The sequence below is a fragment of the Alosa pseudoharengus genome, unplaced genomic scaffold (genome assembly GCF_046254945.1).
Source record: "Alosa pseudoharengus isolate Yale_2024_CS ecotype anadromous, Long Island Sound unplaced genomic scaffold, YU_APseudo_1.1 YU_APseudo_1.1_scf_9, whole genome shotgun sequence".
NCBI lineage: Eukaryota > Metazoa > Chordata > Actinopteri > Clupeiformes > Clupeidae > Alosa > Alosa pseudoharengus.
This window is the reverse complement of record NW_027468881.1, coordinates 21,939,511-21,956,215: the sequence shown is the minus strand read 5'-3', so window position 1 is coordinate 21,956,215 and position 16,705 is coordinate 21,939,511. Positions and strand designations below refer to the sequence as shown.

At 44.2% G+C, this 16,705-nt stretch overlaps 1 protein-coding gene across 2 annotated transcripts in view; it reads left to right on the top strand.

Moving 5' to 3' along the window:
• The first annotated feature begins 4,930 nt into the window (after positions 1 to 4,930).
• The window catches only part of phc2a (polyhomeotic homolog 2a (Drosophila)), a 43,672-nt gene continuing 31,897 nt past the window's right edge, over positions 4,931 to 16,705 (top strand). The window contains exon 1 of one of the 2 annotated variants that reach the window (XM_076275922.1): positions 4,931 to 5,003. The gene's annotated coding sequence lies outside the window, so the exon portion shown is untranslated. The remainder of the gene's footprint in view (positions 5,004 to 16,705) is intronic. The other variant, XM_076275923.1, reaches the window with a different exon arrangement.

Here is a 16,705-nt window from a genome sequence, read left to right as displayed (position 1 = left end):
TACCTTGTTGTTTACTGATAAACAAAATACAAAACTCTCCTTCATCTCATTTTCACAACATTATACAGCAAATGGTCTCTAATTACTGCAGTTTCAAACCAGCACGCAATATTCAACAACATCTCTAATTGTTGTTCCCTAAGGTCACAGTGCATGTGACATGGCCATAGCATTTCATCATGAAATGAGAATCTTTCCCAAACTGGTGAGTTAACTTTAGATGAAAAGTATAATGGGGAAGGGATTTGATGATCATTAGACAAATATCCACAGAGAGTCACTTGCATTGGCAGGATAGAGTGACAATAACAAGATTGTCATGCTCTCATTTATGAAGTAGCCCTGTAGCCTATTACTGTAAGTTGTAAGAGTGGAGACAAAAGTCCAGACATAGAGATATGGGCACCAAATGTCTGCTAACAGGATTATAGAGCACATATTAAGCACAATTTTAGCCATCAGCTGCATGTAGCCTACGTGCAGAGCTATACAGTAATCAGATTAGATCTAGAGCCCAGCATCAAGATAACGTGCAAAGCATCAACTCTGATGGTACCTCAGTTCCCACCAGATGGGAAGGACAATGGGTTTGTGTTTTGAATGAATAACACAATGCAAACTTTTTAACTTGTAGGAGTAAACTAGCAACTCTTTCAGTTACTTTGTGTCTGTGAAAGAGTGAAAGAGTGGTAAAACTTGTATCAGATAACTGTTCCAAAACCCCAAAAGTGCTATATCATTGTCCTTCCCCCTCTAGTTTCTCTCTTTCTCCATCTATGCCCCCCCCCCCCCCTCTCTCTCTGACTCTCTTCCTACTCTTCCCTATACATTAAACGCATAAAATGATATACATGCTTTGGATTTGTCTATACATCAGTAACCACAGCCATCATAAGGGCTAGAGATTCTGTAGGTCATTTCCTCTTCCAAAGCCTCCTCCTATGCAGTTCCTCCTGAGTCATCCAGAGATGAGAGTGCAGGCAGGTGAAACAGAGGTGAAGGAGAAAGACTCCTGCCCCCCCCCACCACCCCCACCCCCACTTACCTTTCCTCCCGTCGGCGCCCTCACCAGGCTGGTGGTCTCCGAGGGGGCGTCCTGTTTGGGAGGGGAGTTCCCTGGGGGTGCCGTATCTGTACTGCTCATGTTCCTGCTGCTGCTGCTACTGCTGCTAGTGCTAGTGGTGCTGCTGTGTTGTAGCAGGACTCAGGGACACAGTGTGTGCGAGAGAGAGGACAGCTGCCTGATTCAGATTATTTGGAGCCTGTGGCAACCCCCCTCCCCCTACACACACACACACACACACACACACACACACACACACACACACACACACACACACTCAGACTCATACAAAGGGCCGTCCCTCCCCACCTACTTAGTCTATCAGCGGCTCTGCCTCCCTCCCTCCCCTGTGCTACCTGCCTCCTGTCCTCATCCCATTCGCCCAGAGCAGCTCCACACCTGCCTCTTGTTACCTCTCATCACCTGGCTAAAGCCAATGATGCAGGACCTGTCAACACAAACTGGTAACATCTGGGAAACTGGCGATTTGCGGAAACAGTAACTAAACAAAACCCCAAAACAAGTGTAAGAAGACCACATGAAGTGTATTTCCGCACTACAGTTGCGCATTAACATATTTTCATTGGTCCAATGTCATGAAGTCTTCAGTTTGAGGTCACATTTTTTAAACTGATGTTTTCTGTTTAACCAGCAGGTGGCAGCCACGTTTCTCTGATTTAGACGCAGATATTTCTTGCACAAAATAAGGATTTATTTTACATAGACTCCCTGTGGGAAAGGGGAAAGGACATTTCATAAAATATGAAATATGAAAATCTTGATACAGCAGAAAAGGTTGTCCATGTTGTCCCTCAATCATTTGGAATGGCTGCACTATATGCTATACTATACTATATGCTGCACTATAGGCTATACTGAAGACAGAACCCTGCACAGTTGTCAGACGCACATACATTAACCTGGGCACCCCTTGGCAAATGACATCATAACATTAGCTTATTCTGAACTAAGTACCAAATACGAAGACAACTATAATTGTAATGCAATATTATCTTCCTATTATATGTGATGGACGAAATGATAGCAGTGTTTGCATTGCTACACATGAAAATCTCAAGTTGCAGTCACTGATTAGACTGCAGCTCCAAACACCCTGCCCTGCTCATGCCCATGAATGGTCTGTGTGTGTGTGTGTGTGTGTGTGTGTTGGGAGGGTGGGGGGGCAACAGTGTGGCCCTGGCCCCCCATTGTGTGAGGTGTGAGTGATTTACTGCCCCGCGCTGTAGACCTGGCCGGGGTAGGGCAGGGCCTCTCGTATACACAGGGGGCAATTACAGTGACACCCAAGCGTTTACAGCTGATCAGAAACAGTGTCGGGGAAGAGGCTTTTCTCCGGCCCTGACAGGGCGGCTCATAAAGAGTGATGGACGTTCCGGGCCCCAAGCCAGCGCCTTTCATCCCACACACTCAAATGAGACGTCAGTAAATGGAAAGGGCCGGTAAATGGGATGAGCGGTGAAGAGAGATGAGCGCAGGGGGCAGAGCCCTCCCATTCTCTGTGCTGCTCTTTTCTCTCTCTCTCTTTCTCCCTCTCTCCCTCACTCTCTCTCTCACAATCTTTCTCTTTCTCTCTCTTCCTCTCTCTCTCTATTTGTCTCTTTCCCTCCTTTTTCTGCACCATATGCTACATGTGTAGCACAGATTTCCCTGCCTGACAGGATCTGACATTTGTCCCCATTTGGCATGTGGCACTGTGTGCATCTGGGAAGAGTGTGTCTGTTTTCCAGGATCTTACTAAATGTCTTTTGTCAGTTGATGCGCTGGGAATGACTAGAATATCTTTTACGAACATGGAAAGCCAAAATTACCCATTTAACAGTGCTCATGTAGAGCGATGCCTTCTCTCTGAAGGTCTGCCAAAAAATATGATGCTCTTGGTTTGATATGTTTGATAAGTTGAAACAGCAACCTAACAATTCTCAAAAATAACTTTTTAAATGACAGCAAATTAGATCTTAATCTCTTTCAGCTGAGTGTTTCAGGTTGTTTTTGGCTTTCTTCTGTGTTTCTCTGAGACGTGGGGCCACAGGGGTTATTGTAACTCTGGGGATTAATGTCAACAGGGCCGTGCTGACAACAGGAAGTTGTAAATTATACACCAGGAAGCAGAGGTGGGGCACCGTTTGAGAGCACCGGGTGTGTTTCTGATCAAGACCCTTTACTCTCTCTCTCAGCCGTGACACACACACACAGACACACACACACACACACACACACACACACACATACACACACATTTATACAGACACACACACACACACACACAATAATATCATCTGTGGTCCAGATAATATGACATAATCTTCCAGACAACATGCATAACGGATGCCTATGTTTGTGTAAAATAATGGCACGAACTTGTCTGAGATACCAAAGCTCTCAACTTCTAACACCTGCTCGGGGCAATTCGTCAACCAGGGTCAACCAGATCGAGGTCCAGTAGTTCACATGTTCCCAGGTGTGGAAGAACAACAAAATATACAATTGGTCCAAAATCCACAAGATGTACTTTGGTGAGGGTCTTTTGAGAACATTACCTTTTTTCTTTATTCCATACTTTCTTTCTTTCTTTCTTTCTTTCTTTTGTTCTTCCTATTTCTCTCTTGCTGTTCTGTTGTTTTTTCTTCTTTCCGTAACATATTGCTCAAAAGGAGCATGAGGAATGCATTATCTGAGAGGGAAAAAAGCACAATCACTTCCTTCAGAGCCCTCGCCATTCTCTGACCTGTTTAATTACCTCATCATTACTACCAATGCACCTGCGTGCCCCAGACTATTACACACACAATCACTTAGCCTCTCCTGCCCCCCACAGAATCCAGTTTCATTTCCGGACTTGGAGCACAACTGCCTAGTGCCACTGCTGCAGACAAACCCATCAATATCTGAGACACTCTAAAACACCCCAGACAGTTTGGCAAGTCTTGTTCCGTTAGGTACAGAATAGCCTAAGTCACAGCTTATACGCTCTGAAATACAAAAATGATGACAAAGACCAGAAGCACTATCAAAATGAGGGTTTTAGGCTTTAGAAGTGTTTCCCAAGATTTCAGTCTATTTAAGCCAACACCCCCAGCACTAATGAAACACAGAGGCAACACCACAGACTCACAGACTTCATTCACACCCTCAGTCACATATGCGCACACTCACATAACATCAATACATAATGCAGACACATGCACACATAAAAACTTAACTGCACATACATTTCTGTATATAGGCAGACATATTTATGCACATGGGTAATTGGTGTTCATGATATTTTCAAAATGAGTTGCCTCTCACAAACTAAACCTCAATAGTGTTTTTGACGTTTTATATTAAATTATTTAAACTACATTGTGTTCAACTGGCATTGCAGTATCACACTGCATTACAAGTGTGAGAATGTATGTTTGTATGTTTTGATTATGTTATGTTTTATTTGTTTATATGTATTTATTATCTTTAAATCTCATCAATGTCTGTGCTTTTGCAAATATAACTTTTATCTCAATGTTTCTACAAAAATAAATGTATTTAATCTATGACCATCAATAATCACCAATCAACATCAGTTAACAAAAAAAATCCTGATATGCTACTATGGAAACCATGACATGAGTATTAGTAGTCCCGCCCCTTTCAGAGCTACTCACTGAGAACAAGAGAGGAGGGGGGAGGGGGAGGGAGGGGAAGGGGGAGTGTCTGTCTGATGAAAGGCCTCCTCTCATTGGTCAAAATGTAGTCATGTGGTTCCTTTCAGATTGCTTATTCATGTCAGGGTAGATTTTTTTCCACCTTCCAGCTCCTCCTCCTGAGTGCTCGGTGTACTGTGTGAACTGCTGGGCAGAGAGCACAGCCCAGAAGTGGTACAGGATAACAGGAAGGACACGAGAAACTCACGCCAAGGAGGGACACTCTGGACAATCTGAAGGTATGGAAGAGTGGCTTTGTTGCTTTACGGCTTCGGATCTGTGGTCTGTATTCTCCTCCTAGTGAGGACAACCAAACAAGCAGTCAAACTTAGTTTGTGGGAATGTGTGTATGGGCTTTTTTATGTCTGTATGGGTTTGTGTGTGAGTGAGTGAGTGAGTGTGTGTGTGTGTGTGTGTGTGTGTGTGTGTGTGTGTGTGTGTGTGTGTGAGTGTGAGTGAGTGAGTGAGTGAGTGAGTAAGTGAGTGAGCGAGTGTGTGAGTGAGTGTGTAAGTGAGTGAGTGAGTGTGTAAGTAGTTAATGTGCACATGTGGGAGCATGCTTGTATCAGTGTGCAATCAGTGCAGTGCAGACAAGAGATGAAATAATGCTGTGACAGTATCCCACAGCAATGGCAGTGACATGCTATTAAACTACCTTAAAACGTCTATGCCTTGACCTCTCCACCTTGTGTCTAGATCTGATTTTGTGGTCATGGCACATGGCTGAATACTCTTTTAACAGTTAGAGTTGACAGTTTTTTTTTTCTCTGTATGGAAACACCAGCAGTTTGGGAACTCTGTCGCTGAGAACATTCCAGAACATACTACTTTGCCGGTGGGCTGTGTGTGTGTGTGTGTGTGTGTGTGTGTGTGTGTGTGTGTGTGCGTGTGTATGACTGACAGGACAGTCAGTCAGAGTGCTGATACAATATGTTTTAGGGAGGAGGGGGGTTGGTGGGTGATGGTCAAATAACATGACCATCTGCACTCCTCCTCCGCAGACACTTGTTTGACCCCCCTACTGTGTCAACAATGCCAGGGGAGAGGAGACACCATGCCGGGCTTACACTTGTCTCCGCCTGGGCATTTACACAGCGTACATCCATAATCTGTCACGTTTAGTGAAGACACAGAGAACTGGACACAAAGACACAGTCCATTTTTTACACTTGTCTTATTCACAGTAGTTCAGTTCATCAGTAGAGGTTTGGTCCAAGTGATCTGTCATGCTCACAGAATACACTGAAAATGACACTAAATTACAAAAGGCATGCGGGTTTCTTGCACTAATCTTACTTAAAGTATAGTTTAGTTCCCACATCAGAAACTGCCCGGTCATGGTGGCTGTCAGACTCTGATCCAAATTCAGTCTTCGAAAGATTTTAGCGAGATTGACCCAAGCAGCTTAGCGCTCTTTGTTTTTAAAGCCGAAAACGGTTAGTGGCTCAAAACCATGGCCTGTTTATGCACTGTGACGACGAGCCAGTTGCATATTTCTCCTCCAAAGCCAGAGAAAACAGCCTCTAGGCCTAACTGCATATATGTGCAAACTCATCCTGCACAGTATGCATTTTTTACATAAGCTCACTCTGTGCATGTGTGTGATCTCTCCTTAGAGATTTTAGGACCCCTCTAAGTAGGGCATTACTTTGCGATTTTTAAGAGCTCTCTGTAAAGTGTATGGTTGTCCCCCATGTCTGTGTAATATTTTTAAGGGCTCTCTGCATGGTGTATAATGCGTCCCATGGCTGTACAGTGAGTGGGGAGACCTGTAGAGGAGCCAGTGCTTGTCTGATGGTTCACACCCCGCTCAGAGTGTTTTGTGAGGGGGGAACCACACACTTGACACTCGTTCGTCTGGTGGCATGTGGACCACAATGAGCTCGAGTGACTCACCTTTGGCCCCCATGGGTCAGCCAGGGAATCAATCAAGCTAGAGCCCCCCATGTATGTGTGTGTGTATGTGTGTGTATGTGTGTGTGTGTCAGTGAGTAAGGTCATGTCGGGTTGTGTTAAATTGGTCCACAGGTGCGTGTGAAGGTTTGAACATGTGTCACACGGTACTGGAAAACTATGTGTATCCTAAATTTGGGTGTGTAATATGACTGCCGCACGGTGATGCCATATTCTAGCCAAAGAAAATAATGCACGCTTCTAAAATCTTCTCCATCACTTACTCCTGCAACTCCTTGTAAACCTGAAGTTTTACACGCTCTCCCCTTGGTTGCTCAATGATTGATGAAACTAGAAAATTCTTGCTTAATTATCATCAAACGTTCAAATTTTGTACAAAAGTAAGGCATTCAGGGTGAGGGCTATCTCTATTGCAATTGCAATATCTGTCAGAAAAATCGCAATTAGATATTTTCCCCAAATCGTGCAGCCCTACTTTGTGGAGGTTTTCAGGGTCTCTGGCCTTAATCCAGGTCTGCATGTGCCTGTGTGTATACTTATGTGTATGTAAGCACTTATGTGCATGTGTGTATGCATGTGTGCTTGTGAGTGTGTGTGTAAGTGGGTGTGTGTGTGTGTGTGTGTGTGCGCGTGCGTGCGTGTGTGTGTGCGTGGGTGTTTGTGAGTGTGTGTGTGAGTGGGTGTGTGTGTGTGTGTTTGTGTGTGCGTGCGTGCGTGTGTGTGTGCGTGGGTGGGTGTTTGTATGAATGTCTGCAGAGACTTGTGCAATAAGACAAGTTTGCAAAAACAGACAAAGTAACATGCAAATACAGTATACATCTGTGATCTGTATCTGTGTTCTGTAGGCTATCTTGCACAACACACTTCAGCTCTTATGTGGTGGTCATATTGCACAATGCTGCGCTGTGTGTCTACATCTTTACAATGTGTGTGTGTTTGTCTGTGTGTATACTACTGTATGTGTCTGTGTGTTCCTGTGTTGAAATGTGTTTGTTTGTGTGCATGTGTTGTGTGCATACCCACATGCATGCCAGTTGTTTTTGTCTCTGCAAACCTGTGTGCATAGATTGTGTGTGTGTGTGTGTGTGTGTGTGTGTGTGTGTGTGTCTGCACATATGAGAGCCAGTGTATGTGTGTATGTCAGCACAAAATTTTCTCTCAGTGTGACTGTGTGTGCAGGGGTGTGTGTGTACAGTGTTTGTGTGTGAATTTATGTAGTATATGTGTCTGTGTGTGTGCATCTGTATGCAAGTTTGTGCATGTGTGTGTTTGTGTGTGTGCGAGAGAGAGAAAGAGAGTCTGTGTGTGTGCGCATTGGTAATTTTTGTGTGTGTATGTGTGAGTGCATGTATCTAAGTGTGTGTGCATGTGTGTGCCACTGTATGTAGTATAAGTATATATACTCTTTTGATCCCGTGAGGGAAATTTGGTCTCTGCATTTATCCCAATCCGTGAATTAGTGAAACACACTCAGCACACAGTGAACACACAGTGAGGTGAAGCACACACTAATCCCGGCGCAGTGAGCTGCCTGCAACAACAGCGGCGCTCGGGGAGCAGTGAGGGGTTAGGTTCCTTGCTCAAAGGCACTTCAGGCCTACTGGTCGGGGTTCGAACCGGTAACCCTCCGGTTACAAGTCCGAAGCGCTAACCAGTAGGCCACGGTTGCCCCGTATGTATGTGTGTCTGTGCACTGCCAGTGTGCCTGTATGTGGATGTGTGTGCTCACGTCCGCATGTGGTGATCCTACACCTCAAATTTAGTGCAGTTCAGAAAATCACATTTAACGTTCTTTCACTGGGTTGATGCAGCCTCTGGAGACCAACATATCAAATACATTTGTTGAGCACAACAGTTCTCAAGCTATTGTGTGACAGCTGCTTTCAGTCTACCCGACTATTGGGAGGATAGAAAGTGTTTTTTTATTTTATTTGTAATGACAGTCTAATCTTCTGGTCTTCTGAATCATTTGATACATACAGTCTGTGTCAGGGTCCTGAAGAAAAGCATAAACAACTCTTTGCACATCATGGCGGCAACCCTATTGATTGGGCTGTTATGGTCAATAACAACTGAATTAGGACAGTGTAAAGTGCACTGCAAGCACATGGGCTCCTTCTTCAATCACATTAGTATAACCTTACATGTGTTTCTTTAGTAGTAATTTCCCTGGAGGATAAAATAGTCAGTGACTCTATCTATGGGCTACTGTATGCTCTCAACCACAGAGCTTAGTCATGATCTAGCCCTGACCCTGTTGAGGAGTACCAGAATATCATGACCCTGTTGAGGAGTACCAGAATCTCATGACCCTGTTGATGAGTACTAGAATCTCATGACCATTGGGAGGAGTACTAGAATCTCATGACCCTGTTGAGGAGTACTAGAATCTCATGACCCTGTTGAGGAGTACTAGAATCTCATGACCCTGTACATGAGTACTAGAATCTCATTACCCTGATGATGAGTACTAGAATCTCATGACCATTGTGAGGAGTACTAGAATCTCTTGACGTTGTTGAGGAGTACTAGAATCTCATGACCATTGTGATGAGTACTAGAATCTCATGACCCTGTTGAGGAGTACTAGAATCTCATGACCGTGTTGAGGAGTACTAGAATCTTATGACCCTGTTGAGGAGTACTAGAATCTTATGACCATTGTAAGGAGTACTACAATCTCATGACCATTGTGATGAGTACTAGAATCTCATGACCCTGTTGAGGAGTACTAAAATCTCATGACCGTTTTGAGGAGTACTAGAATCTTATGACCCTGTTGAGGAGTACTAGAATCTTATGACCATTGTGAGGAGTACTACAATCTCATGACCACTGTGGGATGGATAGAGGAAGAAGGTCTGCACACTGTATGCGAGCTCCAGAAATATACTTTATTTAAGTCTAAAAAGGCAATGTTTCAATCTCACAGCATCTTCATCAGGCAAATGAGATGGGGCCAAGATACGGCCTATATGACGTGACCATAGGCCTGCTAATCAAACACCTGCCCCAACCAGGCAGGGTGCACCCATAACAAACAACACAAATGTGTGAGATGAAGACATTTGAGGGTGTGTGTAATGAGAAAGCGTTATGGTTATGAAAGCGAGTGTCGCTTCAAATACGGTGAGAAGAGGAACCAGATGAGTAGGTGAGATCCCCGCTGAGTTGACTTCCTCACCGTGCACTCTCCCTGCCCCCATAGAGTAGAGCAGAGTAGAGTCCAGTACCGCGCAGCGCAGTGCCGCACCACGCTGCGTCGCACCGCAGGAAAGACAAGACAAATGAAATCCAACTCACTGTCTGCAGCCTCACCGTGACATCGCGCTGTCACGGAGCGAGACGGCCGTGCCTGCGCCGTGACCTCTTAGAAGCTCTCCGCCTGCCTGCCGCGTGGATTATGCTGTCAGACTCGCGACTGGGCACTTCCTCACAACCCCTCCGGCTTCTGGATAATAGTAGCTCCTTCGCTACTACCCCCCCTCCCCACCCATCAAACGTACATCTCCACATCTGAGGAATGTTTTTTTTTTTTTTTTTTTTTTTTGCTAAAGATTAGGCTACTTCCCCAGCCATCCCTATGCTGGAGGGCTTAGCTGGGGGACACGGCAGCTCAGCGGAGGCTGATTTGCTCTGGGCTCTGACCCAGGAGAAGCATTAGGGGCTGGGGCCGTATCTCCAGCGGCGCGGGGCCCTCAGATGTCTGAGGTGTGCGAGTCGCTGACAGGCCCTGAGTGGGTTATGAAGTGAGTGTGGACGGCTCGCAAGACGGACGAGGACACGAGGGGCCCACACTGCTGCTGACGCCAACGCCGCCCGCCGCCTCCTCCTCCGATCCAGTCTCACTGACCCGTCAGCTCGGCACAGCTGGTCCAGAGCAAACGGCGAAGTCAGATGAAAGTGATTTGGGGCCTTACAGGCTCCTGTTCTCCATACGCAGGTGCTCCATCGCCTTCCTTCCCCTTCCCCTCCACCTCCTCCTCCACCTCCTCCTCCTCGTCCTCCTCTTGCTCCTGCTTCTGGTCTTAAGCTTTAAGATGTACAAATGGATGGATGTAAGCTTGAGCGCACACACGTGCATGATATTGCAGATAAGCACGCGCACACACACACACACACACACACACACAAACACACACACACACACACACACACACACACACACACACACACACACACACACACACACACACACAGAGTTGAAACAGCTGTTTCAAATAAAACCATGGGGGCCCATTCTTTCTGCATTTGTGATTTAGCTCAGCTCGGTCTGGCATGAATATCAATGTCTTTAGTGCCTGACCCACAGTCACGGTTTGTTCTCCCTCTCACAACTTTTCACTACGTCGATCGTGTCCAGACCCCACTCTGCTGAATTAGGGCATTTTATTTCACCTCTCCACTCCAGTTCACCGTCAGAGGGAACTAGGGAACAATGAAGCGCATTATAACACATGTATTAATACAGTGTATAAACCAGAACTCTTTTTATTGGGGGGGGGGGGGGGGGTTATGCCTTTTAAAGAGACAGGACAGTGGAGAGTGATAGGAACCGAGTGGGGGAGAGAGTTGGGGTGGGATCCGGAAAGTACCACAGGGCGGGAATCGAACCCGGATCGCCGGCATACGGTGCAGGTGCCCCAGCCAGGGCCCCAGAATTCTTAAAAGGAGATGTTGTGGTAGAAGTACTTTAACCTGACTCTCATCCATCTGGGATCGCTCCATTGGAGAGGTGTTTCAGAAAGCTGGGCCTTATCAAAAATCCTTGCATATGATTGGATAAGCCACTTGCCCGTCATCTTTATTGACGTGCTACTTCAACCACTCACATCGAAGCCAACCCGTGACGCTGAGAACAGTCTCATGAGTTTCACAGTCGCTTCTCCGCTACGTCACGTCTATGAAACTCCTGCCCTGCGTCCTGATTGGCTCTACCATAAAATCTGGTGCCGAAATCACTCCCAACGGAAGCGATCCCAGATAGATGTGAGTGGAGCTAAGCGGAACGAAATTCATCTGGCGAGAGTCAGGTTAGAAGTACTTGACTAGCCTGGTTAAAACCAGACTCATTCACTTTGTGAATAGTCACTTTGTGAATAGAGTCTGGACTCACGATTGGGAAACGTTTCCAATGCATGGTGACAGACGTAGATTTTGCATTAGCTTTGAAATCACTGGTCCTGCCTAACCAATCACATTGATCAAGGAAATATTCATAACGTTACTTCCTTCTTTGCCGAAACTGATGGAAATGTTAGTGAATTATGGTGTTCCAGACTATTTCCCTAAAAGTAGATCTAGGTGGGTATTGCCAGGCTAGTACTTGACCACTCGCTTTGCAGAATCCCTTTAATGAAAGTAACCATGCTAATTTGTGCATCCTGATCATGAGATATCACTGATGCTTTGAAACATAATCCCTCATACACCAAACTCTCTGAAGCTCTGTGGTCCACCAGCTACACAAGTTCAGCTTAGTCTGAAAAACACAAAACCCTCAGAGAAGGACATCCCTGTCAATCAAATATTAAAGTAGTTCATCCGTAGAGACAGTTTTGAAGACAGAATGGCTGTCATACCCCTCAAAAAACGAGCATAACCAGCCTAACTGCTCCAGCGTGTACTCTTCTGCACTGTTCCGCAGTCCCATCAATCAGTGCTGACACTGGCACAGAGCCAATGGGTTCATCCAACCCAAATAGGCTGTAACTGCTGCTGAGACCTGAGAGACCTGAAAATACACGTTCCTCTCAACCGATCTGTTCATCCTTTTTTCCCTCAACCTCCTACAACCTGATCTGCACACGTTCATCCTTTTTTCCCTCAACCTCCTACAATCTGATCTGCACCACATTTCACAAAGGCATCGCTGTGCTACAACTTTCATCACTATGAAATAGACAGAGTGCTCAGAATGATAGACCCTCATATTAACAGCAACACTTAAGGGAAATGCAGAGCCGAATGTCACGACTAGTCTAGTAGCTATACATCTGTTGGAGCATCTGTTGACTGCTTCTTTCAACAAGACGTTAGTGATGAGAGTAAAAACAGATCAAATCCTTGGTTTTCCACTGAACTGTCCATTTTACTTCTTTCCAGAAACAAAGCTTGGTCGTTGGCCAGACATACAAAATCTGACCTTGATTGGGCCACCTTCAGATAAATCAGAAATACATTTACTTCGAAGGTCAGACAAGCTAAATCAAATTATCATCTCAACTTGCTTTCTAATTCCTATTCAAATCCTACTCTTTTCTGGAAAGCATTTAAATCAATCACCTCCAACGCAACTGCTTCCATCCCTTCCTCTATAATGCTTGAAAATAACATTTTACAGAACCCCACTGATATCTGTGCAGCCTTTAATAACCATTTTGCTACTGCTGGCCACCAATTAAAATAATTTATTTCATACTTTTCTCTATTAAACCCTCACCAGTCTGGTTTCAGAGCAAAACATAGCACAATTTCTGCAGTGACCCTGGTTACCAATGACATAGCATCTGCACTAAACAACAAGCACCACCGTGCTGCACTGTTTGTAGACCTATCCAAAGCATTTGATACAGTTGATCATACCCTATTATTACAGAAATTAAAAGAGATTGGCTTTGATTATAATACTCTTAAGTGGTTCCAAAGCTATCTTAATGGGCGGTCTCAATGTGTAAAGCCAGTGCAGGCCCAATCCAACTTCCTTCCTCTAACTAAAGGTGTCCCGCAAGGATCAGTGTTAGGACCAATCCTATTCACACTATACATAAATGGCATAGCGTCCTCTCTAGATAACTGGCAGGTCCACTTTTATGCTGATGACACTGTCTTGTATTGTGTAAGTAAATCTGTCTCACAAGCAATGGACAATCTGCAGCAATCTTTCAATGCATTGCAAAAAGCACGAATTAATCTTAAATTAGTTTTAAATGCAAATAAAACTAAATTTATGCTGTTTACAAGGGCAAGGGACATTGATTTTAGTAAACTGCATCTCACCACCCTAAACGACAACAAAATTGAGCAAGTTTCTATATACAAGTACCTGGGCATCTGGCTTGATGACAAACTGAACTACTCATTTCATACGGATTACCTAGCGAAACAGCTAAGGCAGCTAAGATTGGTCTCCTTTACAGACACAAAACAAGTCTCCCCAGGAAAAGGATTGTTGAAGCTGTCTTTTTGCCATTGCTGGATTATGGAGATGGTTTTTATAAGAATGCTACCCTTACTTCTCTCAAAGCACTTGATACTGTCTATCATTCGGCTATCAGATTTGTAACTGGCTCTATCTATAACACTCATCACTGTACCCTGTATAATACAATTGGTTGGCCTTCTTTATCAGAAAGACGTTCCAGACACTGGCTACTGTACATACAGTATACAAAGCCATCATGAGTAAACTCCCACCCTACATCTCTTCACTACTACTCTGGCAGTCACATGTCCACCATACCCGCTCTTCTAACCATCTCCAGCTCAGAGTTCCCAATGTTCACTCTGAACTTGGTAAGACAGCCTTTAGCTTTGATGCCCCTAGAACCTGGAACTCAGCCCAACAGTCCCTTGGTCTGAGCTCGCTCATCTCTTATGGCCAGTTTAAAGCTTTAATTTCAAATCTCCACAGCCCAGTCTGTAATTGTTTTACTTGACCTCTTAACTACGCTTTTACCTCATTGCCATTTATTGGACAAATTGTTATATTTGTATTGTATTTTAATTATCTATTTACTAATTCTTTTATTGTGTGTTTTATTGATATTTTATGAATTCACCTACAATGATTTGTTAGTGGCCTACACTGGCCTTATATTTTGATTGCTATGTATCTCGGCTACATTGGAAAAGAGGACTGCCCTCAACTGTATTTCCGAGCATGAAATAAAGGTTGAATGAATGAATGAATGAATGATGGCACTGACATGTGGAGCTGTGCCAGGCTACGGAGCTTGGCAAGGGGGCTCTGGACTGATGCCAACGACGGAGAAAGCTCTCTGTGTGGGTTTCTGTCTCTGCTCTGCACTGCCCGAGCCAACTCTATTACAGTAGTGTTAAGGTATGCCAAGCTCCAACTGGCATGGCTCTTTTCTTGGTCCAGATAATAGATTTTAAAGCTCTTGATAATTTACCCACAACTGGATGTGTGTAAGTAAAATAATGGTAGGCTATATAAACTTGCAATTTGCAGTATGCTGGAGTACATTCAAATATATTCATATACACTTGACAGCTCCAGTATACTGCTAAAATTCTACATTCATCATCTACCAACACATTCATGTCCTTCCAGATGGTCTACAAATAATGAATTTGTCAACTTGTTTGACTATTCAGAATGACTCACTGGTATGAGTATTTGATGATCCTTAGCACCAACTCCAACACAGAAATGAGACTTTACTCCTCTGGAACATGGCAAATTTTAACATCAAACTGGAGACCGATGAGAAGTGGGATTTTTTTTTTCTTTCCTTCCTTTAAAATTTTATTTTCCTCCTTCCTTTAAATTTAAGTTTGAAATGAACCCATAAATGTCAAATACAGACGGACCCAGTGAACTTGAAAGAAAGGTGCTATGTTATTGCTGTGGGAAATTGGTGCCATTTATTTTGATTCATGCTATTTCATGCTCCAGTTAGTCTTGCCATATAGAGCTGATTTTTTTCTTCCCTTTTATGCTCTATGATCAGTGAGGTGGATCGACCACTGTCAGAGCGCTTCAATGTCTCTCTCAGATCTCAATTCCCTCCTTCAGTGGGCCTACGCCTGACTTGTTCATCTAAAAGGCAGCTAATTTATATGGTAATGTTTGAATTCATAAACAATGTGTTGAAAGCGTGATTACTGCTGCCAGTAACCAATTTGCTTAGATGTCATTAAGAAAACACCATGAATGTTGAGTTTGTGTGTGTGTGTGTGTGTGTGTGTTTGTCAGATCAGTGTCAGTTTGTGTCCACAGATCTTCTTGTAGATAAATCCTTCCTCAGAGTTAGAGGGGGTTGAGGAATTAATGAGTATAAAATGTATATTCTCCTGCATCAACTTATATTTCCATGTATGTTTCCCTGTGGATATACAATGAAAAGAAGCATGGGTATTTAGTTGACATTCCTCTTTATAAGGAACACAACATGCCATGCAACCAGTCCACATCTAGGAACTACAGGAATCGCAGCACCAGAAAGTTATATTGCTGTGGCATCAATCACTAACCTTCACCCCCCCACAGTTGCTAACTAACAGACTTTGCATAGCCCCTCAATGAGGGACACCATGGCAACGGCGGCCATATTTCATTTCCCTATGGTCAAGCAGAATGCCCCCCAGCAGACAGGGCTGTCAGGTTTATAGCGGATCTTAAGGAAATGAGAGCCACAAATCACGGCCTGACCAGGTACCATGAAGAGGCTGTCCCACTGACATGGGCAGTGAAAGGCTTGAGAGAGGAATCGCTCAGTGGTGTGACTGACCCGAGTGATTCATTGACCCTAAAGCCAAAGCAAATCTCGCTCTGGTGTGTGAAATATGCCCTCATGTCATAGATGTCAACAACAGGCGGGAGAGAACATCATTAATACATCTGAATGTCTGAATGATTTGTGCCCTAATCAAGTCAAGACGGAAGGTATTCATACACTATAGAAAGAAAAAGTGTAGGTTCATACATTCATTCATACTTACATACGTTTATACATTCATACATTATGGAACTAAATATCATGGTGTCAGGTTTAGTATGCTATTTGACAGAATAATCAGAATGTAATATCTGATGCTGTCAGTCTTTCAGAGAAAGCGCACCGAAGGGCCAATCATCATAGACCAGAGCATGTCTAGGCACAGGAGGACTGGAGCTCTTCTAACTCTGAAGCTGTGAGGCCTGGTCACGCTTTACAGATCCTTTACAGTGCTGCTTTTGTGATGGATATGCAAAACAAACCTTGCATACTGCTATACTATCTCAACACCTTATTGAAAATGAATAGATAGGACTTAGTGGTTTAGTGGTTATAACTTATAA